General features: G+C 39.3%; 1 pseudogene; it reads left to right on the top strand.

Annotated features, from left to right (window-relative positions):
- Positions 1 to 683: 683 nt before the first annotated feature.
- On the top strand, positions 684 to 773 carry LOC120227114 (annotated as a pseudogene).
- Positions 774 to 7814: the final 7041 nt, after the last annotated feature.

The following is a 7814-nucleotide window of genomic DNA, read 5'->3' as shown; positions in this document are numbered from 1 at the left end:
GAAAGTGAATCCATGCTGATCTTGCCCCAGGTTCTGGAAAAAAAACAAAACAAAAACAAAACAAAAAAACCCCACAGCCCTCTAGCAGGGATGGGCGTGGTTTAGTCTAGGCAGGTCTTAGCCTCTACTGAGTCCCGCTGGCTGCTCCCTGAAGTCCTGCCTTAGTGGTTATAGGGAGAAAAATGTCGGCTCCTCAGTCCTTTCTGGAACCAAGCATTGAAACCCACTCTTTTGGGTCTGATCTCCCTGTGCAGTGGGCATAGCCAAGGTGGGCCATGCTCTATATCCCCAGCCAGGCCACGTTTCTGCATCTTAGTTCATGTGCCCCATTGATATCGCCCAAGATATAACCTCACAGGCGAGACCCTCTGAGCAGTTTCAAGCCTCTCGCCTCCCCGCTGGGGATTGAGCCCTTTTGCTTGGTTTTTGATGTAGGCCTGTATTGCTTAATTCCTCCCTCTTATGACTGCTTGTGCTGCATCTCAAAGATTTTGGACCATTGGGTTTTCATTATCATTTGATTCCATGTATTTTCTATTTCTTCTTTAATTTCCTGGTTGACCCATTTATTCTTTAGTGGAATATTCTTTAACATCCCTGTATTTGTGGTCTTTCCAAATGTTCTTCTTGTATTTGACTTCATATTATAGTGTTGTGTTCAGAAAATTTGCATAGGAGTCCTCGCTTCGGCAGCATATACTAAAATTGGAACGATACAAGCATGGCCCCTGAGCAAGGATGACACGCAAATTCGTGAAGAGTTCCATATTTTTTTTTAGAAGACACCATTATAGAAAAAGAAGAATCTGGGGAAAAGAGAGATAAACAGATCCAGAAACATGAAAGAAGAGTTCGAGAGCTCAGCAATACAATCAAACGGAACAATATCCGTATCATTGGAGTTCCAGAAGACGAAGAGAGAGGGAAAGGTACTGAAGGAATCCTGGAACAAATTATAGCAGAGAACTTCTGCAATCTGGAGAGGGAAGTAGAAGTTGAAACTCAAGAGGCACAGAGAACTCCCCTCAGACGTAACTTGAATCGATCTTCTGCACGACATATACTGAAACTGGCAAAATAGAAGGACAAAGAGAATTTTGAAAGCAGCTAGGGAGAAAACGGCCCTAACATACAAAGGGAAACCTATCAGAGTGGTGAAAGACCTATCTACTGAAACTTCACAGGCCAGAAAGGAATGGCAGGAGATTTTCAATGTGATGAACAGAAAAAATATGCAGCCAAGAATCCTCTATCCAACAAGCCTGTCGTTCAGAATAGAAGGAGAGATAAAAGTCTTTCCAAATAAACAAAAATTGAAACAATTGGTCACCACTAAGCAAGCCCTACAAGAAATCATGAGGGGAACTCTCTGAGGGAACTGTTGCAAGGAACGAAGACACCAGAGACACCACCACAAGCATGAACACCACAAAAGACAAGATGACTCTAAACCCACATATTTCAATAATAAAACTGAATGTAAATGGGCTGAATGCTCCAATCAAAAGACATAGGGTAGCAGAATGGATAAAAAACAAAATCCATCTATATGCTGTCTACAAGAAACACATTTTAGACTGGATGATAACTTCAGATTAAAAGTAAGGGGATGGAGAAATATCTATCATGCTACGGGAAGTCAAAAGACAGCTGGAGTACCTATACTTATATCAGACAAACTGGACTTTAAATTAAAGACAATAACAAAGGATGAAGAAGGGCATTATATAATAATGACAGGGTCTATCCATCAGGAAGAACTAACAATTATAAATGTCTATGTACTTAATATGGAAGCACCTAAATATTTTAATCAATTTATCACAAACAGAAACAAGCTTATTGATGAGAATGTGCTAATAGTAGAGGACTTTAATACTCCGCTTACAGCAATGGATAGATCAACCAGACGGAAAATCACTAAAGAAACAATAGACTTGAATGACACATTGGACCAGATGGATCTGACAGATATATTAATACTCTACATCCTGAGGCCAGGGAATTCACTTTCTTCTCAAGTGCGCATGGCACATTCTCCAAGATAGATCACATACTGGGACATAAAGCAGCCCTCAATAAATATAAAAGAATTGAGATAATACCATGCACACTTTCAGATCCCAATGCTATGAAACTTGAAATCAATCACAGGAAGAAGTCTGGAAAACCTCCAAGAACATGGAGGTGAAAGAACACCCTACTAAAGATTGAATGGGCCAATCAGGCAATTAGAGAAGAAATTAAAAAATATATGGAAACAAATGAAAATAAAAATACAACAATCCAAACTCTATGGGATGCTGCAAAGGGAGTCCTAAGAGGAAAGTACATTGCACTCCAGGCCTATTTCAAGAAACTAGAAAAAGCTCAAGTCCAAAATCTAACAGCTCATCTAAAGGAACTAGAGGCAGAGCAACAAGAAAGCCCCAAAATCAGTAGAAGAAGAGAAATAGTACAAATAAGAGAAGAAATAAACAACATAGAGACCAAAGAAACAATTGAACAGATCCATGAAATCAAGAGTTGATTCTTTGAATAAAATAAACAAAATTGGCAAACCTCTAGCCAGGCTTCTCAAAAGGAAAAGACAGGGCACCCAAATAGACAAAATCATGAATGAAAAGGGACTTATTACAACCAACCCCTCAGAAATACAAGCAATTATCAGGAAATACTATGAAAAATTCTATGCCAACAAATTGGACAACTTAGAAGAAATGGACAAATTTCTAAACACATACTCACTACCAAAATTCACACGGGAAGAAATAGAAAACCTGAACAGACCCATAACGAGTGAAGAAATCGAATCAGTTATCCAAAATCTCCCAACAAATAAGAGCCCTGGGCCTGAGGGTTTCCCTGGGGAATTCTACCAGACATTTAAAACAGAATTAATCCCAATTCTTCTCAAGCTATTCCAAAAAATAGAAATCGAAGGGAAACTCCCGGATTCATTTTATGAAGCCAGCATCACTCTGATTCCCAAGCCAGACAGAGATCCAGCAAAAAAAGAGAACTACAGGCCAATATCCTTGATGAATACGGATGCAAAAATCATCAAAAAGATACTTGCAAATCGATACAGGCTTACACTTAGCCAGGGATATGGGGACTTGGGGGTCTTATCCAGTGTATTCTGAATGGATATGTGGATAGCTTATCATAGCTGTATCATTTCCTTTATCTTCCTGTTTAACTTCAGGCCAGTCTGCTAGTCCACTGCTTACTGCAACCTCACGCAACCTGAACCATTGATCTTCCTCCTTCACTTGCCACCAAAATCGGTATTTTTACTGACAACACTGTTGAATGTGAGGCTTTTCCCCACTCTGCTCCGATCCAAGTGAATCCCCTCTGGTAAGGAAGCTGCTTCTTGTTTTACAGTGCCCTGTACATCTCTGCTCAGATCCAGCTTGGTGTGGGCATGAATAGGGGAAGCCCCAGGCAGAAATGCCAGATTACCACTGTTCTTATTTGGCATTCAGTATTTTTTCATAAGTAATTGCTTCTAGACTTGTTATATGCCTTTGATGAATTCAGAAGCCCTGAAATGGTTGTTTTCAATTTTGTCCAGTTTAATTGTTTTACTGCTTTATCAGAAAACATAATCAAATATATGATGTTTTATCACAGAAAGTTAATACCAGGGCATATTCTAAATTGTCTAACTGGTGGCCATTATTGTAAGCATTTTGTTTTGTGGATCATAATAAATGCATACAAAATAAATATTCACTTAATCTTAATTAAAAAAATAAGTTATCTCATTTGTTCGTATATACCTGTTTATAGTAATCTGTTATCACATTGTGTATCTACTTTTTTACAAGTTTTTCTTAAATTCCAGTTAGTTGGGGTGCCTGAGTGGCTCAGTCGGTTAAGTGTCTGACGCTTGATCTCATGGTTTGTGAGTTCGAGCCCCATGTCAGGCTCTGTGCTAACAGTGCAGAACCTGCTTAGGATTCTCTCTCTTCCTCTCTCACTGCCTCTCTCCAGCTTGTGTTCTCTCTCTCAAAATAAATAAACTTTAAAAATGTTTAAAAAGGGTGTTGGGTGCCTTAGTTGGTTAAGTGTCCAATTTCAGCTCAGGTCATGATCTTGCAGTTCGTGGGTTCGAGACCTGTTTCAGGGTCTGTGCTGACAGCTTGGAGCCTACGGCTTGCCTCAGATTCTGTTTCCCTCTCTCTCTCTCTGTCCCTTCCCTGCATGTGCTCTGTCTCTATCTCTCAAAAATAAGTAAGTTAATTTAAAAATATTTTTTTAAAATTCCACTTAGTGTATATTAGCTTCAGTAATTCATCAATTACAAAAAAAAAACACCCAGTGCTCATCACAAGTGCCCTCCTTAATATCCATTACCTATTTAACTGATCCCTCCACCGACCTCTCATCTAATAACCTTCAGTTTGTTTTCTATAGTGAAGACCCCATTTTCTGGTTTACCTCTCTTTTAATTTTTCCTCTATGTTTATCTGTTGGGTTTCTTAAATTCCATATATGAGTGAAATCATATGGTGCTTGTCTTTGACTTATTTCGGTTAGTATAATACTCTCTAGCTCCATCCACTTCATTGCAACTGACAAAATTTCATTCTTTTTTTATGGCTGAGTAATACTCCACTGTGTGTGTGTGTACTCGCAGAGTAATACTCTCTCTATATATACTCGCACAGAAGAGCGAGTAATTTCCCCTCATGCATACCAGGCATTTTTCAGATTACCGTTTTCATGCTGTCTCCCAGCCGCTTGCCTGACTGGAGCAAAGCAGTGCAGTTTGGGCTCTATCCCAGCCTAGCCTACTGACTTTTAAAACTCCAAACTTGTGGCGCCTGGATGGCTCAGTCAGGTAAGCCTCAGACTTCGGCCCAGGTCATGATCTCACGGTCGTGGGTTTGAGCCCCATGTCAGGCTCTGTGCTGACAGCCAGCTCAGAGCCTGGAGCTTGCCTCAGATTCTGTCTCCCTCTCTCTCTGACCCTCCCCTGCTTATGCTCTCTCTCTCTTTCTCTCTCAGAAATAAATTAAAAAGAAAATCATTTAAAAGTTTTAAAACTCCAAACTTTAGTGACATGGTGTGTCAGGGACCTGTACTGGTCTTCTAGAGGAGGGTCTTGCTGCTCTGGGAGTGATGAATGTTTCACCAAGGGTAGTCATGCCAGAGAGCAGGGGCATGGGATTTGGAGCAAAGAAAGCTAAACAGCCAGAGTCTGACCTAGCTGCCTTCAGCATGTGTCTCTGCACTTATGCTGAGGGACGGGTGAAGGAAATGGTGCTTTTCAGTTCTTTTGTCCCCTGAGAACGGAGTCTGTGAACATCACCTCTCATAGATGGGCTCCAAAAAGAGCCCCATGTACCTTAGAGAATCCTCAGATTGTGCCATCAGTCAGCCCTGGGGCAGCTTGCCTGCCTTCTCTCCAGGAGTAGGAAAGCACCCTCAGGGCTCTATCCCAGCCAAGCACACAGACCTCTAAAACTCCTGTCTTTGAGCCCCACTGTTTGCAAAAACTCATGAAAACAGCCCCTCTTATTTTCACAGCCAATGGCTTTGGGGAAGGGTTCTCTTTGTGGATATTCCTGGCATTTCACTTTCTCTCGTCTTTCTCCTTGACAGGCACCCCCTACCTTCTGCAGTTCCTGTGCTCCATTGCTCCCCCAAACCACATCTCCATACTTCCCATCTTCTTCAATGGGGTCTCTAGTTGTACATTTGTTCTTTCATCCCTCAGATCAATTTCTTGGGCATTCAGAATGATTTGATAGTTATCTAGCTGTGTTCAAGAGGTAAACAAGCCTAAAGTCTTCCTATTATTCTGCCATCGTAGCTCCCTTACATCTGTTATCACACTATGTATTTCTGGGGTTACTTGTATTGTTTTCTCTTCCATTTCTCATTTTGGTATTTGAGGCTTCTCTCTCGCGCTCTCTGTCTCTAGCTCTTTCTCGCTCTCTCTGGCTCTCTCTCTTTTTTATTTTATTTATTTTTTTTAGTTTTAATTTGAATTTCTCTTTTTTTGTTTTTGTTTTTTTTATTTTAAATAGTTTATTGTCAAGTTGGTTAACACCCGGTGCTCATCCCCACAAGTGCCCTCCTCCATGCCCATCCCCCCTCCCCTCCCCCCACCCCATCTGCCCTCAGTTTGTTCTTGGCATCCAAGAGTCTCTCATGGTTAGTTGAAGTAGTTAAAACATTGCCAATTTTGTTTATTTTTCTTGGAAAAACTGGTCATTACTTTCAATGTTATGTTATTGTTTATTCTGGTCTCTATTTTACATATTTTGGATTTTTTTTTGTTATTTCCTCTATTAAATTTACTTTTGATGCATTCCATAAATTTTGGAATATCGTAGCTTCTTTTTCTTTTGCTTTGAGCCATATTTTGATTTGCCATTTGATTCTTATTTGACCCATTGCTTATGCAGTAGTGTGTATTTAATATTTATATATTAAATATTTAGCATTTACATTGTGGATCTTCCAGCTTTGTTTTTATTTATTTATTTATTGTAGTTTTAATTTTTTATTTAAATTCCAGTTCATTAACATAGTGTAAATATTGTTTCAGATGGAAAATTTAGTGATTCATCACTTACATACAGTGCTTATCTCAACAAGTGCCCTCCTTAATACCCATTACCCATTTAACCCATCCCTCTACCCCTCCAGCCATCCTCAGTTTGTTCTCTATAAAGTCTGTTTTCTAGTTTGCCTCTCTCTGTTTTGCCCCCTATGTTCATCTGTTTTGTTTCTTAAATTCCACACATGAGCAAAACAATATGGTATTTGTCTTTCTCTGACTCATTTATTTTGCTTAGCATAATACTCTCTAGCTCCAACGACTTCATTGCAAATGACAAGATTTCATTCTTTTTTATAGCTGAGTCCATTGTGTGTGTGTGTGTGTGTGTGTGTGTGTGTGTGTGTCTACCATATCTTCTTTATCTATTCCTCAGTCAGTGGGTATTTGAGTTCTTTACATAATTTTGCTATTGTTAATAATGCTACTATAACCATCATGATGCATGTGTCACTTTGAAACTATATTTTTTATCCTTTGAGTAAATACCTACTATTGCAATTGCTGGATCATAGAGTAGTTCTACTTAGAGTGGCTGCATCACTTGGAATTCCCACCAAGAGTGTAAAAGGATTCTTTCTCTGCTTCCTCACCAACACCTGTTTTCTGTGTTGTTAATTGTAGCCATTCTGACTGGTGTGAGGTGATATCTCATTCTAATTTTAGTTTGTAATTACCTGATGATGAGTGATGTTGGGCATCTTCTCATGTGTCTTTTAGCCATCTGGATGTCTTTGTTGGAAAAATATCTATTCATATCTTCTTCCCATTTCTTCACTGGATTTTGTGTGTGTGTGTGTGTGTGTGTTTTGAGTTTGATAAGTTCTTTATTGACTTTAGATACTAACCCTTTATCAGATATGCCATTTGCAAATATCTTTTTCCATTCTAAAAGTTGTCTTTTAGTTTTATTGACTGTTTCATTCACTGTGCAGCAGCTTTTTATCTTGATGACGTCTCAATAATTTATTTTGTTTTTTTTTTCCTTTGCCTCAGGAGACATATCTAGTAGCAAGTTGCTATGGCCAATGTCAAACAGATTACTGCCAGTGTTCACTTCTAGGATTTTGATGAATTCCTTTCTCACATTTAGGACTTTCACCCATTTTTAATTTTTTTGGTGTATGGTGTATGGTGTGAGAAAGTGGTTCAGTTTGGTGTATGGTGTAAGAAACTGGAGCAGTTTCATTTTTTTGTGTGGTGGGGTCCAGTTTTCCCAACACCATTTGTTGAA

This window comes from Hyaena hyaena, unplaced genomic scaffold, assembly GCF_003009895.1.
Source record: "Hyaena hyaena isolate Hyena2069 unplaced genomic scaffold, ASM300989v1 scaffold_2022, whole genome shotgun sequence".
In the NCBI taxonomy this organism is placed as follows: Eukaryota; Metazoa; Chordata; class Mammalia; order Carnivora; family Hyaenidae; genus Hyaena; species Hyaena hyaena.
This window is presented reverse-complemented; position numbering and strand designations above follow the sequence as displayed.